This window comes from Cebus imitator, unplaced genomic scaffold, assembly GCF_001604975.1.
Source record: "Cebus imitator isolate Cc_AM_T3 unplaced genomic scaffold, Cebus_imitator-1.0 Scaffold24, whole genome shotgun sequence".
In the NCBI taxonomy this organism is placed as follows: Eukaryota; Metazoa; Chordata; class Mammalia; order Primates; family Cebidae; genus Cebus; species Cebus imitator.
The window spans coordinates 1,962,121-1,987,369 of NW_016107339.1; the positions used below are offsets into that span (position 1 = coordinate 1,962,121).

Sequence of the window (25,249 nt, forward strand, 5' to 3'; positions counted from 1 at the left end):
CACACATTCACAAGTTTTCCCAGGCTCCAGGGACTATTGCCTCACATCAGTAGGCTTATGCAAAGAAAGGAAAAAGGTAGCAAAAAATTTCCATTTCAAAAATTTCTAAAAAATCTGAGCTTCATTTATAATCTTTATCTCAATTTTGAATCAAATTTATTTTCAATAAATAAGCTAAACTCTAAATTAAAGAGAATATTCTCACATTTATAGCATTCTTTTCTTTTACGGCCAAAATAAAAAAAAATTCACAATGGAAACTTTCAAAATACGGAAAATATAGCAAATTAAAATTATTCATGATAGTATTAGCTAGAAATATTAGTGTTAACATTTCAGTGTATCACACATATACTTCCTGTATTTATTCTGGGTGTTTATAACACCTATGGTTTTAATGTGATCCATAACATGCTAAACATAGTGATTATGTAATCTATGAATACTTTAAATTCAGTGTTTTCCTCCCAGTTTAAAAACAAAATAACAATTATGTGTCTATATTATAATTTCTAATGATCCCTAGCATTCTATTATATAGTCAGCACAATTCATGTAACCAATTCCTTATGTAGTAAACAAGATATTTTCAGTTGTTCAACACTATAAACAGGCTCAAAAATAAGTATGTTTTAGCAGTATCTCTGTATCGTATCCATGATTATTTCCTTAGGATAAAATCTTAAAGTACAATAGCTGGATTAAAATATATATTTAAAAAATAAGATTTTGGCAGATTGTGCTCTATAAAGGTTACCTAACAGAACAATTCGTTTCCCCTTGATTCTTGTTAACAGTGGATGTTTCCCCTTTGATTTTTTGAACCAACATGACAGTCAAATTTTGTATTGCATTTGCTTGATAATTACTGAGATACTGTTTCTCTAACATTTGTTTATTGTCTTTTGTTAATGGAGTTAATTGTTAATGACTGTCTTCATGATTTCTAAGCATGCTTTAAGTATTAAGGATATTAAACCTTGGTCATGTGATACATATGTTTTTCTCACAGTGTATATGTTTTTCAGTTGTATGACATTTTTTGACATAGGTAATTTTTTATATGCCCAAATATATCTGTATGTCCAGTATCATTTCCACCTCTGCTGTTATACTTACAAGATTATATAAATAACTACCTATATTTCCTTTTGTCATTTTGAAAGTTTTCCCTCTCAATTCTAACTTATATAAATTATTCCATATTGAACAATTTTTGTTTTAAATTATTTTCAACTTCCAAGGTACACTGTAAATTTTTTATGTCCATAAGAAGCAAACTACCTTCCAAAATCATAACTCTTCCAAAAACTAAACCAAGTTCACCAATTTTCATGCAAAACATTGTAAGTAACATAATCTTTTAAATATAAGGAGCAGCAAGAACATGAGAGAAAGAAGAAATGGTAAGAGAAAAGAGAAGTGGTGAAAGCAAGTCCAAACAAAATGATCATTTTATAGGATACAGTCTTTACCTATGGAGGAAAAGCTCCAGAGATGCTCCTGAATACACAAATTCTTGATCACCTTTTCCAAAACAAAATGCTCCTCTATCCTATTTATTTTCTCTCTAAAATCATCACCTTGTAAAATACTCATATACATGCTCTAATTTTTATCAGAAGTCTCTAAAACCCCCTACACCCACACAATCACAGTCAGATGTTAATAAATCCTATCTCCCTGGGATTGTGGCTAAAACAATATAAGCAGAGGATTAGGAAAAACAGAGAACTTTTGTAGCAAACATGCAGTAAGAATATCTAAAGCCATAAATCTTAAATCCATAAATCACTTACTATATAGCAGAAACTCTGGAGAATATAATCTAGTAGAGGACAGCAAAATGTAGATGATCATTTATAGTATAAAATAGAGTTTGACAAATTCTGTTTAACACAGAAGGCAATTCATAAATAAAGTCCTCTACTATGGAGCAGTCATCAAATTCAAATGTCTAATGAGGTCAGGCAAAAAGCATTATTAATTAAGGTTAACATTTATACACAATGAATATACACCAAAAACTCCAAATGTTTCACGTACACTCACTTCATCTTCCTTACAAACCAACCGACTTATCTTCGTCAATTTTATTTTCATTTTACCATCGAGAAACTGAGGTACAGACAGAGTAAGTAATTTAGAATCACAAGTATTAAAGCCAAAATTGAAGTCATCCTGTCTGGTTCTAGAGCTCACATTCTTTCTGCTACATTACTTTGGCTCTAAATAAGTCAATGAGATAAAAAAGACCAGGTGTAAAACAAGAGGTATAAAAAGATCTACCCTATGAATAATGAGAACACCCTTTACTTCAGCTTTTGCAAGACAAGCTAAAGACCCAGAATTTCATGTGAAATTTGCTAATTTATAAGTATTAGCAAATAATTCAAATTAAAAGAAAAATACTGGGTAGAACAGATTAAACACTTTTCAAAATTTTATTTCACCCATGGGCAACTATTTTAATGTAAGATTCACATTCTCCATAAATTTTGTTATACTCTTTAAAATATAAAAGTAAACATTTGAGAATGTCTATTTCAAGTTAACTGCTAGATTCCTTAAATTTTTTAATATCCTAAACGATATTTTCTTCTCAGTAGCTGAATTTCATATTTTTACAGTATACTTTCACTGTTACAAGCTTCACATATCTAAAATAAATAAATAAATGACTTTTGTGTATTTTAAACTACATAAAAAATAGACAAGTGACAAGCAAGGGGATATCAAGGAATATTTTTAAAAACCTTCATCTTTACATAGCTAGAAAAAAATACTCTAAAACACAATGATGTTCATACATTCATTTAAGTTGCTAAAAAATACTTAAGGTCTTTTTGACTCCTTAGAGAAAGTTCAAGAAGTCATTTAGCTAATTTAGCTTACAATTCTTCAGAACTTAACAAATCTGTGGTAATAACCAATAACCAGAATACAAAATCAACCAAATACCTCAGTCTACAACCATTCTATATAATCAAGCATCCATTATATCCTAATTTATTATGCCCGTAGATTGAAAATGAACCACTGAAATGTTTTTATAATTAAATAAAGGAAACCAGCTGACTAGTAATAATGAGTTATTTTCAAGCAATCTGTTGAAGAAAACGTGTGGATAATGTTCTTGGTTTTAATTATGGATTTAAATAACCTAATTCAAAAGTAACTGATTAAGAAGTTGCTGCTTTCATTTTTTATTGTTTTGTTTTAAATATAAAGAGCTATTTTAGCTTTCTTGAATCTAAAAAAGCAACTTAAGTGTGTTGGTTACTGCTATTGGGATTACCTTATGAAATCAAAATGCTGTTTTTAAATATGAAATCATTTTCCTAAGAATTTCCCAGTTTGTGTTTCATAAACATTCCAGTAAGAGAAAATGTTATTACAAAGCAGAATATCAAGGGTCTTTAATAAATTTGTCTATTTTGATATTTATTATGAATGTTTACCTATAAATATCAAACTATAAAAAATTAAGGGATTTAGTCCAAAATTTTTTAAACAATCACTGTAAAAGTCAAAACAGCATAAACGTAACACTTACAATGGTCCATTAGATCTCTAAATTTGATTACAAATTCCAACTTCTATCCTAGACATGCCTTAATTTTCTCTACATAGAAGCAAGACATAGAGAAAGGAATACAAAGACTAAAAACATGCCTCTTAGTAAATGACTACTTAAATCCATAATTGATAGATTTTAGTTCTCTTAAATGATATCTGATAAAAATGATGCCTGAAGAATTATTTTAAATAAATACAAGAAATCTCATTTTTCTGATTGAGAAAGCACAGCAATATACCTTCCATGATCTGGGAAAGGCCCTATCCTTCCTTTGTTACACTTACCATAAATAACAATTTTTCCTATTCACATAAGTTCAAAATTCCAAAAAGTTATAACTAATTTTACAATATGGTTTTAGTGCTATACTGGGCACAGGAGTTCACAAATTAAGCTAAAATTCTCATTTAAAATCCAAGATTAATCTTAAAGACAGTTGTACTGGTTTTACAAGTCTAGATGTTGGAGTATTAAATCTTAAAAGTGATCTGTCTGAAGGAAGAGACTTCTTTTGCAAATAGTTAATTTTTAATAAAAGGGCAAGAGTTCAGCACTAAAGCTTAGAAGGCAGTTTTAAAGTACACTTAAAAATCAAAGCAATATTTTCCATGTAAAATAAATCAATACAAGCAGTATCTAAGTGAAAATCTCAAACTATTAGCATTGTATAGATAAAATAATAGGTTAGTTTAATAATATTTTCTCTTTTAAAATAGCATCACAGGGACAGAACTTCTAGAAAAGGAATTTATTCTGTCTAAATTTAAAATGCTATATATTTCAGCTTATATTCCCTCCTTAACTGTTTCTAATAGGCACAGAATTAGCATTCTGAATGGTGTCATTCTAAAGACATTCATATTCAGAAAAGCTCATATAAGCATACTTCATTCATTTAAATTCTTGACTGATGGTAAACTTAAAAGTCAAACACTGAAATGATATAGTATTACTTTACATAAAGGTTTCTCCTATAAGAAAAGCATACCAAAGAGCTTAAATGGACTACTTTCAGAGTTGATTACAAAAGGGAAGAAGGATGCAGCATGAATAAGTATGTGTTATATGTAGCATGTATTTACCATGATAGATATTTAACAAGAAATATTACATTTTGGATATAAAAGTAAGCTTCTCTGGTAGAAGCTACATTCTCACAATTAAGACATAGGACAATTAAATATCTATAGAATTGATTTAAAAAACATTTTATTTAGAAATGTTGGTAGCTAAAGGTAAATTTAATGATTGGAAGTAACAATGTTCTGAAGTCTTAATTATGAGGACAGAAAGGAAGAAAGAAGAAAGAAAAAAAGAGAGAAATAAAACAAAGAGAAAGAATAAAGTTTTATTTTTAAATTCTGTCAATCTTTAATGCAAGACAGTTACACTGGACTTTAAGTTAATTAAGTATTAAAATCAATCATCTGAAAGTCTTAATATTTAATATTGTTAGATTGTGTATCAAAGTAGTTTTATTACTTATTTACTCCAAACCTTTCCAGAATACTTCATTTGACAACAGGGGGTCTGTTTCTCACAAGATAAATGCATTTACAATGCCAAATAAATTATATATAAAAGCATTTGTCTTAATACATGTCATTCAATATTAAATATCACCCATTGGTAAAACCCTGAAATTTTAATTCATTTTTACCAACCACACAACTTTACTATACAAGTGTTGTCTAATAAATAGGTACAAGACTACAATAAGGGTCAACATACAAGAACAATGATCAAAAGAAAATCAAAAAAGACTGAATTTTTACAATGTTCATGCTATCAGAATAAGCTGTTTAGGGCAAACAATTCATTGTAAATTAAAATACTAGATTCATAAACAATATGCATAATGAGAAACATGGAGAATATGAGAGGTTCACAGGTGGACTTAAATATTTCATATTACAAACTAAGAATACATTTTGCCTTTCAATATTCAAATGTTATAAAGTCAGGAGAAAGTAGTAGTTGTGACCACATAAAGCAAGAGAAAACTGAGCACTCTAAGAGTCAAACTGCCTAACAGAAAGCTCTCCACAGTGCATCCTCATATGGTTTCCGAGGTCTCCTGAGCAGATGCTCAAGATGCAGAGTCTGGGGAATTAGCTTGGCCTAGTGAGCAAAACCAAACCTTTTATCATTATGTAGCCATATGAAAATACTTTCAATTGTTGCTCTTACTATTTTATATAGATACTACCTCTAGCCATTAAAAGATTCAATCTGGTTTTCATAAAATCAAGGTTAATACAACATATGATTAGAAATTCAGGAAAAATAAAATTTGCAAAGAGAAAACAGAAATCATAGTTTGGCCAATCATATTAAACTAATGACAATTAAGGATAAGAAAAAGAAACAAGTGGTACTCTTCATACAAACATCAAATTAAATTATATTGTCCAAAAAACCAATGAACAAAAATCTCTCCTTGGTGCAAACATGGGGAGGCCAGACGTATGTTCAGGAACACCTACCCAATTGTGGGGCAATCCTTCTAAAAGTCCATATGAATCTGTTATTTATCCCTTGGTTTTTAGTAAGGAGTAGGGCTGGAAAACCCAAAGAAATTTTAGTACCTGTAGATAGTACTTTCAATTAAATAATAACAACAGAAGCAAACACATAGCATTTATTGGGAAGCAAAGCTGTTTAAACTACTGTAAATATTAACTCACTTAACCCTTACAATAATTTTATAAAGTAGATACTATAACACCTTTTACAGATAAAGAAGCCATAGTGAAGAAGTTATGTGACTTATTTAAGGTCACATGGCAAAGGTACCTAAAATGACAACAATCACTTAATAAATGGCCTTTCTTGCTGTAGGCCAACATGAAATCTATGTATTTTACTCAACCTATAAACTGCTTTTTTAGCAAGCCCATCCACTTACAGGAAAAAGAAGCCACTGTTGTGTCAGGCTGGAAATAAAAGGTTAGTTGAAAAATACTCTCGTACAGAGGGTGAGAACTGTCATAAGTCCTTGTGATTCATTTAAAAGTCTTCAAGAAATTTCTGAGAAGCAAGTAAACATTATTGTTATACAACATGCAAGCTTTACAAAGTTAAACATCCATAAATAAATAATAAAAGAACCACATAGTGGTCAATGATGAGAATGTCATAAGGCAGTGATTATAATTAATCAAATTAGTAATATTCATGAAACAATCACTGGAATTTCTAATTATCCTTCCACACATTAAAAAAAAAAAAAAAAAGAATAGGTTTTTGATTATAAAAGTAGAGTCGGAAAGTATTTCAGAATAACATCTGGTTTATATGTGATGTAAAGCAGACACTGCCTTATGGCTAATCTTGAGTCAATTTTATTAAAAATACATACATATAAATACAAACATGGTATACTGTGCAACTAACTCTCCATCTACTCTTTTCTTGTTTTGAAAAATGTTTTAACTTTTACTTCAGTTATCTATCTTCTCTTCAGAAGACATTAAATTCCAGATAAAAGATGATATTATGGAAAAAAGAAATTGTATCTATTTCTAAATTTCATATAATGCCTATTTCATGACTGATACGAGGATGAAATAAAGCATATGGGGACATATATCAAAAGCTGCAGTGTACTATGTCCATTGTTGTCATTCCTGGCAATAATAATAAACATTAAAAATTCTTCATAAGACAGCAGATGCATTACTTGTTACATATTTTTAAGGTTATATTGATCTCAGCTAAATAAAAACGGCAGAGTAGGAACAGACTAGAAGAGGGAAGAAATGATAGGGACAGGGGGCAGAGAAATTCTAAGTAGAAAAGGGTGGGTCCCCAACAAAACTCTACCTTTAAGCTGAAATGCCTGAAACCTGCAGCCCAAAGTCAGAACTTCTATCCCTGTTCTCCCACTCAAATGTTGCCTTTTCCTAAACTACCCATGGCCCACCCAGCCCCTCCATCCTGTGCCTATAATATAGGACACCCAGGACTCAGCCAGCAGAAAGAAAGCAGCTGATGTCGTGACTAGGACTGAACATCGGAGAGAAGCGGTTTCACAAGAGAGGGACAGCTTTACAGAGGGACCAGCTTGTGTAACTTTGGAGAAGAATCCAGCTGGAGATGACCAGATTTCAGGGGAAGATTACCTATCCACTCCATCCCCTTTTCAGCTCCCCTTCCGGCTGACAACCACTTTCATAAGCATTAAAATCCCCTGCATTTACCATCCTTGAATTCATTCACGCAACCTCATTTTTCCTGGATGCTGGACAAGAGCTCGGGAGCCACAAGTGCAGATACAAAAGGCTATCACACTGGTTCTTTGCCCTCACTGATAGAGGGTAGCCGCCTCATGCAAAAACACAGAGCCTACCAAGCTGTTAACACTTAAGCTATCTGTGAAGGGCAGAGCTAAAAGAACACTGTAACATGCCCTCTGGGGCTTCAGAGGTCACAGGCACCCCACCTGGACACTGCTGTGGGGCCCATACAAAATTTGCTCCTACTGGAGGTCAAAGCTGCTTGCTCTGGTTCCTGCACCTGCTAACCTGTGCGCTGCCGCCCGTGATAGGTGGAACGCAGCAAATCTGAGTGAGTAGAGATGGATCCCATGGGCACTGAAGCAGCCAGCCAATTCCAGCACTTGTTCACTCCAGTTCCTACTTCGTTTGCTCATACGCTCCCTCCCACGAGTTGAGAGCAGAGGGCTATGTATATGAGGCATTCCTGTCATGAGTCCCATGAAGGGGTCAAGGAAGTATCCTGCTTCAGAAAGAGCATTCTTGGGAGAGAAAACATTGTGTACAAGGGCTCAGTGAAGAGGCAGTGCCTGTACATTTCATGTAAAGTGTGTAAGGAGTCAAGGTCAGCTGGGTTGATGTTCAAGCTTAAGAAGTAGAAAAGGACTGTACAAGGTATGGCTTATAGACCTTACTCAAGATTCTGAGCTTTTTCCTAATGGCAATGGAAACTACTTTTAAGTACAGAAGAACACCGTCTCCTACTACTTCTCCACATTTAAACTTCCTTCAGCTATACCAAATCACACACCTCAGGACTTCCATACATATGGTTCCTCTGCAAGGCACTACTGTTCTCACCTTCTTTGCCTAACTAACTGCCACTGGCCCTTAAGATACAGCTCAAAAGTCACCCCTCCCCAACATGCCTTCTCCCAATTTGATTCAGATGCTCACCTTATACATAACTCCACCCTAACATTAACCATTGTCTAGTATAATGGTTGGTTTTCCACTAACTTCTGTTGTGAGGACAGAGGACCTGCTTTATTCATCCACACTCTTCAGTTGCTAGCACACCAGAACTTGTAAAAATCATTTATTCAATGAATCAACAAAAACAAAAAGACATGCTTCAGTTTAATTCCCAGATATGAGGACGAATTAAGCTATACTTGTTCTACACAGAAGCACACAAATTGAAATGATTTAAAAGAACCGTGTAGTATGTCATAGGGATATGGAGTATACTGTTTGAGATAAAAGATCTGAGTTTATCATCAGATTTTTTAAAAAATTATATCATAAATAAGACCTAAAACAGTCATTTAACAAATAGATACTGAGCAGCACCTACTACAGCCAACAAATAAAACAACGATCCTCACATCAGATGCAAACTCAATAGGCAGTGAGCTTAATATTATATACTACTTGGCGAAAATTACAACCATGATACTACATGTTACAATGACATTGAAATGTAGTATTCACTTTCAACCACAACTTTGGACATTCTCAAATCATATAACAAACTACACTACTCAGAATGTTTTCTTTTCCACAAAATCAAAATCTTTTTGAAGTGTCAGAAAATTATACAGAATGATGAGGAAACAGGCTTTTTTTTTTTCGTATTTATAGTGCATATAAATACGAAAGCATATTAGCCTGCATTTAATTACCAGTTCAAACAACGACCTGATCTAACCTTTGACAAGTAAAATAAATGTTCTGAATAATTTAACTAAAGCAAACATTTGCTATTAATGCTAGCTAATTATAGTAAGAGCTGGAGATAAGAGGAAGAGAGATGATGAAGAGAAAGAGAAAGGGAGTTGAAATTTTTTAAGTAAGGTCGAGATCTGTATTATTCATTGAAACATGATTTTTTTCAATGATTTAATTCACAGAAACAGGCAAACTGAGTAAAGCAAAGTTTCTTTATAAATACTAAGATAAACATTTTAGCTTATTAGCTTATTTTTTCAGTCAGTAAAAAATTATCTGTGTACTACGGGAATAGGAAAACAAGTTACAGAATTAGGATACCATCAATCTCCTTCTCTCCAGGGCCTCAAAGTTTAGGTAAGAAAAAGTCCAGGAAATGGGTTGCCAGATAAATAACGTAAAACAAAAATAAATACCGATGCCCAACTAAATTTGAATTTCAGAAAAACAACAAATATTTAAGACACTTAAACTAAAAAGTATTCATTATTTATTGAAAATCAAATTTAACAAGGAGTTTTGTATTTTATCTGACAACCCTACCAGGAGACACATAATCGCAAGTATTCATGGGAAAATATGTGGTATGACCACTGTAGGAGCTCCAGGATAAAGAGAGATCTCAAAGGACGAGACTCCAAAAGAACTCACCCAAAGGCAGGAAAGAGATGTTTTTCCCAGAGGTGTCATCTGATTGCTACTGGAAAAAAACTAAAATGCGTGATTCAAATGTACTGAATCCACAGAATCTTGTTTTTAAATTACCCTGAAAAAAGGAGCTGTAAAGAAATGTAATAGACAAATGAGCAAACTTCTTAGTGGAGACCATCAGCTACCATATGGCAGAAAAATGAAATATTATGACAAGAATACAAGACCTGCTGAGTAGAAACAGAGAGTATAAGATTATTCTGACACAGTTCAGAGACTACGGCTAACCCTTGAACAACATAGTTTGAATTGTACTGGTCCACGTGGATTTTCTTCTGCATGTGCCTGTCCTGAGACAGCAAGACCAAAGCCCCTCCCTTTCCAATTCCACCTCCTCAGCCTACTCAATGTGAAGACAACAAGGATAAAGATGTTTATGATGACCTACTTCCACTTAATGAATGTAAATATATTTACTATTCACTAGGATATATTAAGAATATCCTAAGGAACAGAAAATATATTTTCTCTTCCTTAGGATATTCTTTATAACATTTTCTTTTGTCTAACTTTACTGTAAGAATACAATATAATACATATAACATACAAAACATGTGTTAATCAACTGTTTATGTCATTGGTAAGGCTTCTTTCTGGTCAACAGTAGGCTATCAGTAGTTAAACTTTTTGGGAAGTCAAAAGTTATATACGGATTTTTGACTGCACAGGGGTCAGCACCTCTAACTCCCATGTTGCTCAAGGGTCAGCTGTATTATTTTTACCAGTGCATAATTTAGGAGGGGAAATCCAAAGAAAATGTGAGAGTACTTGAATTGATTATAAAATATTATGTTAACGCTTTCACTCGTGAGTTAACATATTTTAATTCTTGTATTAATGTCAACAAATACACATGATACTGCACAAGAATCTAAGGTATGATCCTCTCTGAGTGGGACCTTAAATTTTGAAAACATTCAATAATGCAAAATGTGAAGAAAATATGCTATAGTCCATATTAAAATGGCCAATTTAATTGATTAGTAGCTTCAAAAATGATGAGCTTACTTGCTGATGGAGCAGAAACTTCTATTAACTTGGATAACATGAGCCATACATGATAGATATATCAGTGTAAATGTGCAAATGTTTCAACTGTAATAGAAGACTATCATTATTTACAGAGGCAAGAAAAATTCCAATTTCCCAAATATAACATATAAATATATACAAACTTTATAAAATTGATAGTAAACAATGATAGTCATTTAAAATATTAAAATATTATTAAATAACGAATTTGAGTAACACTGGAAAGTGATCCGATATGAGGGTTTCTCTCAGAATCCAAGGTGACTGTAATGGTTCCATTTTTTCACAAAAGAGATTTGTGCACACGCCAACTTCTGTCCATATGTGTTGTAACACAAAAACTGTTGAGGCTGTCCATGTAAGAAAACTGACATACATCAAAATGTCATTATAAGCCCTCAAAATGGAAACAAAACTGTTTCAATTTCATTTTCATGAGAAGGAAAGATTAAAGCACTGATTAAATGAAAAATGGATACAGAAGAAAGAGCTAATTATAAAAGACAGAACACAATACATAGTGCTCACATAATATCTTGAAGTCAGAAAACATAAAGGCTTTATGGTGATTGTCAAAGAATGTTTCAAGACATCAGTGAATACTAAAAAACAAAACAATTCTATAAACTCTACATAGAGCATACACAGGTCAGAAAGGATATATGAAAAGAAGTAACTAACAAAACTAAATCAACTGGGACTACAGAGGAGCTACACAAACCTTGCCCTAACTCCAAGGGAATTTGACTAGCCAAAGTACATACCTTCTTTTTTCTAATGTATACACTTAGGTAAAAGACAGTAGCACACTATCTCCAAAATTTCATTGAATACCATAATAAAATGTCTAAAAGCAAAGTACATTAGTGTTCTAAAATTCTTGCCATACTAATTTAAATAAAATTACTGCATAATTTTTAGAATTTTGAAATCTATGCCTAAACTTCAGTAAACAATTGAAAGTAAATGACAAAATTTCATGCCATGCTTTGTCATCTGTGAAACAATGATGCAGTTCAATTATATTTATTGAACAAATTAGCGTCATTTGTTTTTCTCTGTGCTAAGAACCGTTTGGCGTAGTGATGATTGCTAATATTTTATTTAATGCTTACTAACTGCTAGACACTGTGTTGTATGTATATTATTATCCCATTTAATCTTCTCAGCAATCCTATCAGACAGGAATCATCATTACCCCCATTTTACATAGGTTGTAATTGAGACTAACAGGTTAATAATTTCAGCCCAAGGTCACACTCCAAGTGGCTGGATATTGAATTGAAACTTCTTCAGAAACTCATTTTAAGATATCCTACTGCTTTCTCACTATGTACAATGGCATGGGGAAAGGAACATCAGGGATTAGAGATGAGGAGAGAAGCAACATCTCCTGGGAGGTAGAACACAAAAAATACACGGACCACATAATGAAAAGTAGAATGTCACAGCAAAGAAGATGTATTAAAAGGAGCTCTAACTCTGAAAAATCAAGGAGTAAATACAGGGGTCTAAAAAGACTTCATAGAGAAGGGAATACCTAGGACAGGCTTTGAAGAAATGGTATTTCAACAGGTAGAGATGGATGGAGAGAGCTGATCAGAGATCAACTCAAAAAAGATTCTTCTGAAGCCAGCAAAATGGACAATAAAATAGTAAACATCTATGTTTGCAACAGAGAAAGCTGCACTGAAAAAAAGGCAGCTGCAAAAGAGACATGTAAAATTATATCATATGAAATGCAAATTATTAACAATAAAGCTTTACATTTAAACAGCAGTTTGCAGTTTACAAAAATTTTCACATATATCATGCATTCTCAATGGCAGTGATATTGTCTCCTAGGGGATGAAATTGGTGCACAGAGTAGGTGTGGGGAATCACAGATACTATAATAGTTTATGGTCCTTAAATGGAACAGAGTACATAAAGAGAAACATAGTATATCTGTACATTTGTGTTATTAAATGTGTTTCGTGGGGGAGGACGTCTGGGAGAAGTTTTTCTTTAAAGACTTTTTAGGGGTGCCATGATTTTTTAAAAAAGGTTCAGAAACACTGACAAATACTACCTCATTTGATCATCCCAACCATCTAATATAAGCAGGTATTATTCCCCTTTAAAAAGGCATGAGAAAAATAATACTGGAAGAGTTAAAGAGATGAATGGAGAAAAACAAGTAGTGCATAGAATGAAATGTTATACATATACACAGCTGATAACATAAAATAATGTGTAACCTCACTCACAGTTCAAGAAATATCAACTAAAACAATCAGATGCAATTTTTCACCTATCAGATTGCAAAATTTAAAAGGTGGACAATACCCAATCTTGATAAGAATTTGCAGAAATATGCATTTTGATGCACTTGACTTAAAAAGTGCAAGTTTTTAGCAGTAAGGCAAGAACTATCAAAATTACAAATGCATCTAACTTTTGAATCAACAGTTCTACCACTAAAAATGCATCCTACTTATATACCCTCTAGCCAAATCTATGCAGAATGAAGTTGATTGTAACAGTGAAAAATCATAAGCAATCTAAGTGTTGTATAATCATTGGTTTTATGAATTACAGTAATCAGGCCAAGTGCAGTGGCTCACACGTGTAATCTCAGCACTTTGGGAGGCCAAGGCTGGCAGATCACCTGAAGTCAAGAGTTTGAGACCAACGTGGTCAACATGGTGAAACCCCATCACTACTAAAAATACAAAAAAAAAAAAAAAAATTAGCCATATGTGGTGACAGGTGCCTGTAATCCCACCTATTTGGAAGGCAGAGGCAGGAGAATCACTTGAGCCTGGGAGACAGAGGTTGCAGTGAGCCCAGATTGTGCCATTGCACTCCAGCCTGGGTTATGGGCAAAACCCCATCTCAGTACATATATACATACATATATATATACACATACATATATATACACACACACATACATACCAGTAATCCAGAAATAGAATAATAGGTAGGAATTAAAAATCTAAATGCTATGATTTTTAAAAAATATACACAGCATACTGGAATTAACAATGCTATTTGTATGACCCCATTATTTTATGAAAATATGCAAATAGAAGTTTGCTATGCATTAACATTTCTGGACACAAAAGAAACCAACAAAGCATCAGAAAGAGGAATTCTCTAACTGTATACATAAGTATACACTTTTAGAAATAGAACATGAGAATGTATCTTTTAAAAATAATTCATTATAAAAATGTTAAAGTGACTTGCTCCAGTTCCTACAATTGTGAAGCAAAACTATGAATAAAATTCATCTTGTGGCTCAGAATCCATTGTTTCTTATTACATTGCTTTATAAAGCTTACTATTGTTCAGAAAAACCCATATTGGTGATTAAATATGGTAATGTCTATGGTTCCATAATGCCTACTGAAGTATAAATGCCCCTGTAGGTTTTCAATGACTTTCACGATCTACCCACACCTGTGTTCCCAATCCTCCCTTCCATGTCTTTTTAGTTTCTAAAAAGCATCCAGTGTTTCCCTACCTCTCTATTTTCTTGGATAAGAAGTCTCGGTGCAGAAATCCTCTCTCAACCAATTCCTCTTCCTAAACCTCTTTACTCCTTTTTTAAACCAATCATTCTCATGATGTGGCATACAATAATAAATATTGCTGAATAAGTAAAACTATATCCATCGGAACAGATTCTACTAATCACTTGATAAAGTTAATCTCAAATGCTCCAGTCTCACTCAAATGTTTCCTAACTTCTTTTCATTCAGTTTTAGAATGTTGAATAAATTGAATAAATTCAGAAACTGAATCATATTTCTGCTTCTAATGGGGAAAAATTAAACAAAACAGGTTTCTTTCTTCCAAGAGAATAAAAGGGGAAGAAGAGTCCTGAGAAGAAAAGTATCCCTAGAATGGGGCAGCTACCATACTTCTTTCCATCATCATGCTTATTTCTTTTTTTTTTTTTGAGATGGAGTTTTGCTCCTGTTACCCGGGCTGGAGCACAATGGCGCAATCTCGGCTCACCACAACCTCCGTCTCCTGAGTTCAAGCAATTCTCCTGCCTCAGCCTCCTGAGTAGCTGGGACTACAGACCTGCGCCGCCATGCCCAGCTAATTTTTGTTATTTTTAGTAGAGACGGGGTTTCACCATGTTTACCAGGATGGTCTCGATCTCTCGACCTCGTGATCCACCTGCCTCGGCCTCCCAAAGTGCTGGGATTATAGGCGTGAGCCACCGCGTCCAGCCCACCATGCTTATTTCTACAAAAGAAAACGTCCAATCTAGTTACTTATTTATTTTATTTATTTATTTTTGAGAGATAGGACATCTGTCACATACGACCGAAGGCAGTGGCACAATCACAGCTCACTGCACTCTCCAACTCCTGGACTCAAGTAATCCTCCAGCATTAGTCTCCCAAGTAGCTGGGACTACAGATGAGTGCCACCATGCTCGGTTAATTTTTTTTATTTTTTGTAGAGACCAGGTCTCCTTATTTCACTCAGGCTGATCTCAAACTCCTGGCCTCAAGCAATCCTCCCAACATGAGCCACAACACGTGGCCCAGAATCTACTATTGTTGACACTGGTGACTTAGTCACATTATCTAGGCTCAAAATGAGGAACTGTCCTCACTATCTGACAGTAGACAAATTAGTTAAACTCTTTGTGTCTCAGTTTCCTAACATGTAAAATGAATACTCAAGTCACAGGTTTTGCGACTTTACTTGACCTTTTAATGCAAATATATGAGGAAAATAAAAATATTCAAGTTTGTTACTCAATTGAAACATATCAATTTCATTAATCACATTTAAAAATCTCTGTTTCCCCAAGGAACTGACAACTACTGAAGTTCATGAGCTCCTACACTAGTATACGGTGTAGCAAGTCCTAATATGGGGGAATGGAAGGAGAAGATGAACATGTGAATGAGGCGGGGAAAGAAAATCTTCCCACCAACTCAAACAATCATTGCTTTATGAAGAACAAAGACAAAGAAAACTCTAAGTCTCTGATTAAAAACACCGCCTTCCTCAAAACTATTTTAGTCAGAAACTGCTGGTGATAAGATTGGATTGGATAAATTTATTAACAGAGTATATAATAGATTTTGTGAATTGTCAAAAGGTCTTTAGCACTTACCAGCCTGTTCAGCTGCGAATGTGAATTACAAAAGACAACCTTTAGTCAGCTCTAACAGTCCTTCTGGATTTTGGTTTCTTTTAGTTTTATATTATTCTACTTTAGCTTCTGAAATGATTTACTAATCAGACAAATCTGTAACCCTAGGAAGTCAGTATCTGTTTCTCTTTCTTCTTCATTCACTACATACATACACAGACACAACTATCATTCAGATAGATAGATAGATAACTTCATTTCATTTCAAACCTTCAAAGAATAACCCTTGTTAAGTATGCGATTCTCTCTCTAACCTTTATAATCAAGTCCAGCACTGTTTTTTCTGAAACCTGTTGTGAAGTTTTCTATAGCAATGGCAAGGGGAAACAGATGGAAGAATTAGTGTTTTGTCTTTCCTCCTCAAAGAAATAGATCCAGAAAGCAAAAGAATCACCCATTTTGATGGAAATAAGGCCCCCTATTCTAGAATTAGTACAGCTATACAGAATAAATTCACTTTCATTTAGAAATTTTCTATCTTTCAGGATGCAAGAGCATTGTTTCTAATATATTATGGGGAGAAATTTAACGACAGATCCAAAAATCTTAAACTATGCAAAATATATCCACATTATATTCATTAATGGAAAACCAGATACATAAAAAGATACTTCTCAGGTTGGCAAGCATGTTTGCTACCTAAATCTTATTAAACATATATGTATGTAAGTCAATGGAAATTTTAAATCAGAAAAGAAAATCTGAATCAGATTCAAATTAACATCTTCTTTTTACCTATTCCTTTTGGCAGTACTTGCAAAATCTGTAGCAACAAACTATCACTTCATTATCTTCCCACAAGACTCTGGTTTTCTCTAACACTTCACAATGCTTCTGAGATAGCATATCTAACATAACACCTCTACTTCTCTCCAGCATTTAACAAGATAAAGAAAAGGCAGAAAAAGAGTAGACAATGTCCATGTTAGAAGTGTGAGAATCTAACTCTCATGAACATTCAAATTAACTCTGTATCTCAAATCATTGTAGACATCAGATATGATTATGTTACTGTTTTCCTTTAAAGGAACAGAGTCATTCAGTGTTAACCAATGGCAATCATTAATTAATAGTAGGGGGAGTAGTCCTGTTTAAATTAAAATATAATTAAAAGCACAGCAATGTAAAGACTCAGGGTGGTTGTTTTAATGACTTTTCTTTAATCAAGTAAAGCTAAGTAACCAAATGTGCTTTTTGAAGAAGGCTATTTCTATTTTTTACCCAATGGGAGCCCTCAAAGAGAAACAAATAAGTTTTTAACTCACCTAACTACTCAGTATCAATTTTCCTTGACTGTGTAACAACACAGTTTAAATTTCTTCAATGAAATTATTAAAATGAAGATGCAGATGACTAGCTTACCTCCTTTGTAATAATGCTTAGAACATGTGTATAGGGACCTATACACAAAAACATACGATTTTCAGGGTTGTATCAGAAATTAAATATAGAAAGAAGAAAGTTCATATATTTCATTCCCACTAAATCCATTCAAAAGGCTGTCTCCCAACAGGTTTACTCAAGTGTTTCTCTGTATCAGTGTAGTTGGTACAAGCATTCGGAGGGAAGGAATCAGGCCCACATAATGTGCTTTTATGGCCCCGACACAGCTTGATGTTTATTAAATCTTAGTTGAAAGACATTTGACAATACAATTGCTGATAAAGTCAATGTTCCCTTGCATGGGAAATCTTGTGCCTTGTACCTTATGATTTCAGCAGTGCCATGTGTGCTGCGATAGTTATGGGCCTGTCAATGTTTCCATTATAAACTCTGGTTTTCAGAGGTTTCTATCTTGGCCTATAAAAATAGACTCCGGTCTGTAACTTGGCATAAAAAGTACTGGTATCAGCCCAAGAGAACATTTTTTGTTCCAAAGATTAAAATAAAAATCTGTTTAGTAGTTTTAAGTTAACAGAGTGTAAAAAAAAAAAATAAAATAAAAAGTTGGGGGGTGGGGAGGAAGGAGAATGTTTTTAAAAACACACACATACACACACACACACACACACACACACACACACACAGCCAATGCTCTCTCACTACTACTTCATTTTAAACTTTCAAGTGATTAACACAAAACAAACCAATGATATTGCATAAATGAAAAACCTAAAAGGAGTTTTAATTAAAAACGTTAGAGCAATTACCAAAAAAATCATAAATTTTAAACTACCTAAGTAGTATCTCCTTAATCCCCATATTTAAAGATTGTCCAAGTACCCACTGACAGTAAACTAAAACTATTTCAAAGATTTTTTTTCAGATCTGTAAAAATTACCTTTTAATGAATCACTAAATGAAGATTTACTGCACATTAGTAGACAATCTTAAATCTTAGTTTCAAATGCATGCATCAAGAAGTTTCTCAAACATATTATAACTTGAATATACGAAACACTAAAGTAGTCTTTACAAACTGTTGAAAGAGATTAGTCAAAGTTTTGTGGGTTTTTAAAGCTTAATACAGATCTGTTCCTTTCAAAAATATAATGGTCATATAAAACTGCTGCATAGTCACAAAAGTGTATCTTTTACAACAATAACTTCTATCTGTTAAAGAAAATGTATTAGTATAGTCTACATAGAAGGTGATTTGGAAACAGCCATCAAAATTAGAAATACATTTTTAAATTTTTTTATTGTGGTAAAATACACATGATATTTACCGTCTTATCCATTTAAGTGTACAATTCAATGTTATTAAATACATTCATAATGTTGCTCATCCATTTTCATCATCCATCTCTATAACTTCTCATCATGTAAAACCAAATTTCTTGTTAACAAAAAAACTAAAACTCTGTAAAATTTTTAAAGGGTTTATTCTGAGCCAAAACAAGAGACCATGACCTGGGGAACAGTCTCAAGGGGTCCTGAGTTACGCCTGCAGTGGCTGAGTTACGGTTTGGTTTTATGCATGTTAGCGAGATAGGAGTTACAGGCAGAGACATAAATCAATACATAGAAGGAATGCACTGATTTAGCCCAAAAAGACAGAGCATGTTGAAGGCAGGGAGGGGAACTACAAGTTACAGAATGGTTTTAGGGATTCTTTAGGTGGCAACTGGTTGAGAGAGTTAAGCTTTGTTTGCAGACATGAAGTCACAGAAAGAAATGATTGAGTTAAGATAAGGCAGATTATGGCCAAAGATTTGTAACATACATGAGGTCTGAGTTAGCAGGCTTCAAAGAAAATATATGATAAATGTCTACAGACTGCAAAGGTATCAGACTATTAGTTAATCTCTCCTAGATTTAGGAAAGGCCTAGAAACGGAAGGTCTGACTATAGTAATGGAGTTTCCCCTAAAAAAGATGGCTTTGCATGGCCATTTCAACCTGATGGCTTTCTGGCAGCCTTTTTAAAATATGTCAATGAAATAAATTTTGACGTAAAATATTTTTATTTCCCTCAGGGCCCACTATTAGTTATTTGATGCTATACCAGAGTCAGCTTGGAAAGTAAGCCACATTATACTGGCTTAATAAAAACCTAATGAGAGATGTATGGTTTGTAGATTGTGGCTTAACCATTGCCTAGCATGGCCTCAGGTCTTGTTTATCATTTTCATCTTACTGCCATAGAGAGTCTGCTTTGACTGTCTTACGATTTTTACTTTAACCTGAACTCCATAAGGGAGGAGGTAAAACAAAGCATGTCTAGCCTCCCTTCCAGTCATGGTTGAGAATTCAGTTCTTCTGGTTTCTCTGAGGCCAGTTTTTCTTGGCCAAGAGTCTGTTCAGTCAGTTAGGGACTAGGGTTTTTATTTTTGGTTTATGCTCTGTACTCGTTAAATATACTTCCCATTGCTCCTCCCCCAACTTCTGGCAATCACTATTCTACTTTCTGTCTCTATAATCTTGACTACTCTAATTGTCACATAAGTGGAATCACATAGAATTTGTCTGTTTGTGATTAGCTTGTTTCACTGAAAACAGTGTTATCAAGGTTCATATACGTTGTAGCATATCTGGTTTCTTTCCTTTTTAAGGCTGAATAATATTCCGTTACAGGTATATACCACATTTTGTTTATCCATTCATCTACTGATAAACACTTGGTTTGCTCTGTAAACCCAAAAGCATCCGAGATAAGTCTCATTCAATTTAGAAGTTTATTTTGCCAAGGTTAAGGACATGCCTGTGACACAGCCTCAGGAGGTCCTGATGACATGTCCCAAGGTGGTCACACTACAGCTCAGTTTTATACATTTTAGGAAGACATAAGACATCAATCAATACATTTAAGATGTACAATGTTTCAGTCAGGAAAGGCAGAACAAATCAAAAACTCAAAGTGGAGGCTTCCAGCTGAGAGGTATGTACACACCTCCACCCCCTTGTTGTTCCCAGAAATGTCAGGCAACCATGAGGTCAGGTGGTTGTTAAACTATCTCTCTAAAATGGTAAGTGGTGAGAGCCAGCACTGGGAAAAGACAGTCTCCAAATAGAAAACATCAGGAACTGGTGTTACCCACCTCTCAGTTAATATCTCAGTAGTTGGGTGAGCAGGGCTCAAACAGGCACACTAAGGGGCAAAATGGCCTTTTATATGACCTTTCACTGGGAACACTCAACAGGTAAGGGGAAAAACTCCTCAAGTGAACATGTGCACAACTCAGCAAACCCCAGATCCATACCAATGTATAAAACCCCAAGTCAAGGGATAAACAAGTCAGCCGCTTAGCCCTTCCAAGTTTACTTTGTTTCCTTTCACTACTGCTCTAAAACTTTTTAATAAACTCTCACTCCTGCTCTAAAACTTGCTTCAGTCTCTAACTACTATCCCTCCACCAAATTGCTTCCTCCAAGTAGGCAAGAATCAAGTTGTTGCAGACCCACACAGATTCACCACTGGTAACAGGTGGATTCAAAGATTTTCCAACTGGCAACTTGTCAAAAGAGTTTATCTAAAGATCAGAAACCCAGGCAGGCATGATGGCTCATCCCTATAATCCCAGCACCTTGGGAGACTGAGGCAGGCAGATCACCTGAGGCCAGGAATTCAAGACCAGCCTGGCCAACATGACAAATTTCTGTCCCTACTGAAAATACAAAAAGCTGGAGCGAGGCCAGGCATGGTGGATCACACTTGTAAACCAAGCACTCTGGGAGATGGAGACAGGTGCAACACTTGAGGTCAGGAGCTCAGGACAAGCCTGGCCAACGTAGTGAAAGCCCATCTCTACTAAAAATACAAAAAAATTTGCCAGGCACAGTGTGCCTACAATCCCAGCTACTCATGAGGCTGAGGCATAAGAATCAGGTGAAACCCAGAGGCAGAGGCTGCAATAAACGAAGATTGCACCATTGCAATCCAGCCTGGGTGACAGAGTGAGACTCTGTCTCAAAAAATAAAAATATAAAATAAAGCTGGGCGCGGTGGCTCATGCCTGTAATCTCAGCACTTTGTGAGACCAAGGCAGGTGGATCACAAGGTCAGGAGTTCGAGACCAGGCTGGCCAAGATGTTGAAACCCGTCTCTACTAAAAATACAAAAATTAGCTGGGCGCGGTGGCACGCGCCTATAATCCCAGCTACTCAAGAGGCTGAGGCAGGAGAATCGCTTGAACCTGGGAGGTGGAGGTTGCAGTGAGCCGAGATCGCACCATTGCACTCCAGCCTGGGTGACAGAGTGACTCTGTCTCAAAAATAAATAAATAAATAATAAATAAAGACCTGAAATTCCATATAAGGGAGTGTAGAACCCATTAAGACAAGGGGTTGTAGAGACCACAGTTCTTACTATGCAGATGAAACCTCCAAGTAGCAGGCTTCAGAAAGAATAGATTGTAAATGTTTCTTATGAGACTTCTCTCCAGGATCAGAGAAAAGACTTAGAAAGGGAAAGGTATTCTCTGCAGAATATAGATTTTGCTTATGAGAGACAGCTTTCCAGGGCCATTTAAATATGTCAAAGAAATGCATTTCAGGGCAAAATACTTCAATTTCTTCCAGGCCCTGCTGTCATGTGATGCTTTACTCTAGTCAGGCTGGAATTTGGTGTCTTATTGCTACAAAAAGTCATAAGATCTCTGTTTTAATGTTAACGCTGGTCAGTTGTGCCTGAATTCCAAAGGGAGAGTATAATGGGTAATGCCAGATCGCCCCCTTCCCATCATGTCCTGAACTAGTTTTCAGGTTAACTGTGGAATGCCCTTGGTTGAGAGGAAGGGTTCATTCAGACAATGAGAAAGCTTAAAATTTTATTTTTAGTTTACACTTCCATATTTCAGCTATTGTATGAACATGGGTATACAAATTATCCCTTTAAGACTCTGTTTTCAACTATTTTGGGGATACGCCCAGAAGTGGGATCACTGCATCATATGGAAATTCTATTTTCAGTATTTGTAAGAAACTATCATACTGCTTCCCACCATGACTGTACCATTTTACCTTCCCACCAACAGCGAACAAGGGTTCCATTTTTTTCCACTGCAGGTGAGCGCCACCATGCCCAACTAATTTTTTTATTTTTAGTAGAGATGGGGTTTCATCATGTTGGCCAGGATGTTCTCAATCTCTTGACCTCGTGATCCACTCACCTTGGCCTCCCAAAGTGCTGGGATTACAGGTGTGAGTCACCGCTCCCGGCCCCAAAACTTTGCTTTTCTTAAAATTCACCAGGTAATGCTGAAGCACTGAATTGGGGACCACACTTCAAGAACAACTGTTCTAGAAAAATGACTATTCAAAATTGTACATAAAAACCCACCTATCAGTATTGTAATTTGATTATCAATAATATTTAGATAAGAATGTGTGTTTACTTAAAACTTAAGAACTCTGCATAATGGATGTAGAAGATAATTTAGATTATTCCAAATGTGGTGAAATAAAGGAGGGAAGATAAGAAACACTATTTTCTTTTCAAAGGTAGCCGCCTATCTCCTATTTCTGCCACTAGATGGAAACCAGTGCAACAAATAGTTGTCAAACTGCTGATATGGTAAGATACAGTAAACTGAGGTGAAAATTATGGCACATGGCATTAATTACAAAGGAACAAATAGCTGTGGGTCTCTATGCTGACATTAACAGCAGAATTAGCGTGTTTATTTTACAATTAATTGTATATGTCATTAGCTCTTGGCCTATAAATAACATCAACTTCAATCAGAGCTGTTATGGATCAATTTTCTTAAATAACAAACAAATAAAAGCTGAAACTATGTTTTTTTATTTCTTTTTGAGACAGAGTTTCGCTCTTGTTACTCAGGCTGATCTCGGCTCACCACAACCTCCACCTCCTGGGTTCAAGCGATTCTCCAGTCTCAGCCTCCTGAGTAGCTGGGATTACAGGCATCTGCCGCCATGCCTGGCTAATTGTGTGTGTGTGTGTGTGTGTGTGTGTGTGTGTGTATTTTTTGTTTTTAATTTTTTTTTTTTTTTTAACTACAGTCGGGGTTTCTCCATGTTGGCCAGGCTGGTCTTGAACTCCCAATCTCAGGTGATCCTCCCGTCTCGGACTCCCAAAGTGCTGGGATTACAGGCATGAGCCACCGCGCCCAGCCGGTTTTTTATTTCTCAAAACAGCATTACTAGAGATCTAATTATGACCCCGAAAGAGTCATACATTGAAATCATAACCCCTGGTAAACTCAAGAGTTTTACCTTATTTGGAGATAGGGTCTTTACAGCAAAAACCAAGTTAAAATGTCATTGAGGTAGAACATAATCCAATACAACTTATTTCTGTACAAAATGGAAGATTTGGACATGTACAGAGGGAAGACACAGGGAGAAGACCGCCACTTACAAGCCAAACAAAGAGGCCTGGAACAGATTCTCCTTCACAGACCTCAAATGCAATCAACCCTGCTGACACCTGATCCCAGACTTCTATCTTCTAAAACTGTGAGAGGATAAATTCTGTTGTTTAAGCCACTAAGGTTTGTAGTACTGTGTTATGACAGTCCTAGCAAACCAATAAAGTATCTTTCTTATTTTTCTATGACTAAAAGCAACATACTACATCAAGTCCTGAGATAACAAAAATGAGTAATACGTGCCTTCAAGATGCTCATAGTCCAGTGGCTTATTATATAAGAAAACATGAATATTTATTAGCCACTAATAAGATTTTGGTGTTTTTTCAATGTTTATTGGCACATTATTCAATGCATCACCAACAAAAATAAGAGATACAAACACTGAATTTTACTTTATTTCTATTGCCACTATTACAATTGTAGCACTTATTTGCTTCCTAGTCCTTGGCACAAACTGTCTAATTTCTTTCTCTCTCCAAACCAAAATACACATTGCTGACAGCACCCTTCTTGTCACCCTTCCCTTTATGTAATTTACCTGACTGAAATATTTCAATAAATACCTTAAAGAAACTAGGTTTTTCCCAACTTAAGATATAGATGTACACAACCTCAAACAAATTACTTAAACCACTCATGCAGTTTGTACATAACAAACTGAAATGTCTTTAAAGGAATTAGCAATAACTTATAATGAACAAAAAGAAGAGTAACAATATCATAAATTATTAAATATACATGAGCATAACCATACCCTCTTATATAATTCCTTACTAAGTCCAGCACAGGAAGAATTCTCTCAAATTTTTAACGTAGTGAGGGTACAAATTGACAGTTATTCTTGATCTGTAACTGCCTTAAAAAACACCCATAGCGGGCCAGGCGCGGTGGCTCACGCCTGTAATCCCAACACTTTGGGAGGCCGAGGCGGGTGGATCATGAGGTCAAGAGATCGAGACCATCCTGGTCAACATGGTGAAACCCCGTCTCTACTAAAAATACAAAAATTAGCTGGGCATGGTGGCACGTGC

The 25,249-nt window shown here is 34.9% G+C and overlaps 1 protein-coding gene across 9 annotated transcripts in view; it reads right to left on the minus strand.

The window, feature by feature from the left end:
• Positions 1-25,249, minus strand: part of TBC1D5 (TBC1 domain family member 5) — a 553,318-nt gene that overhangs the window by 343,728 nt on the left and 184,341 nt on the right. The gene's annotated exons all lie outside the window — the stretch shown is intronic.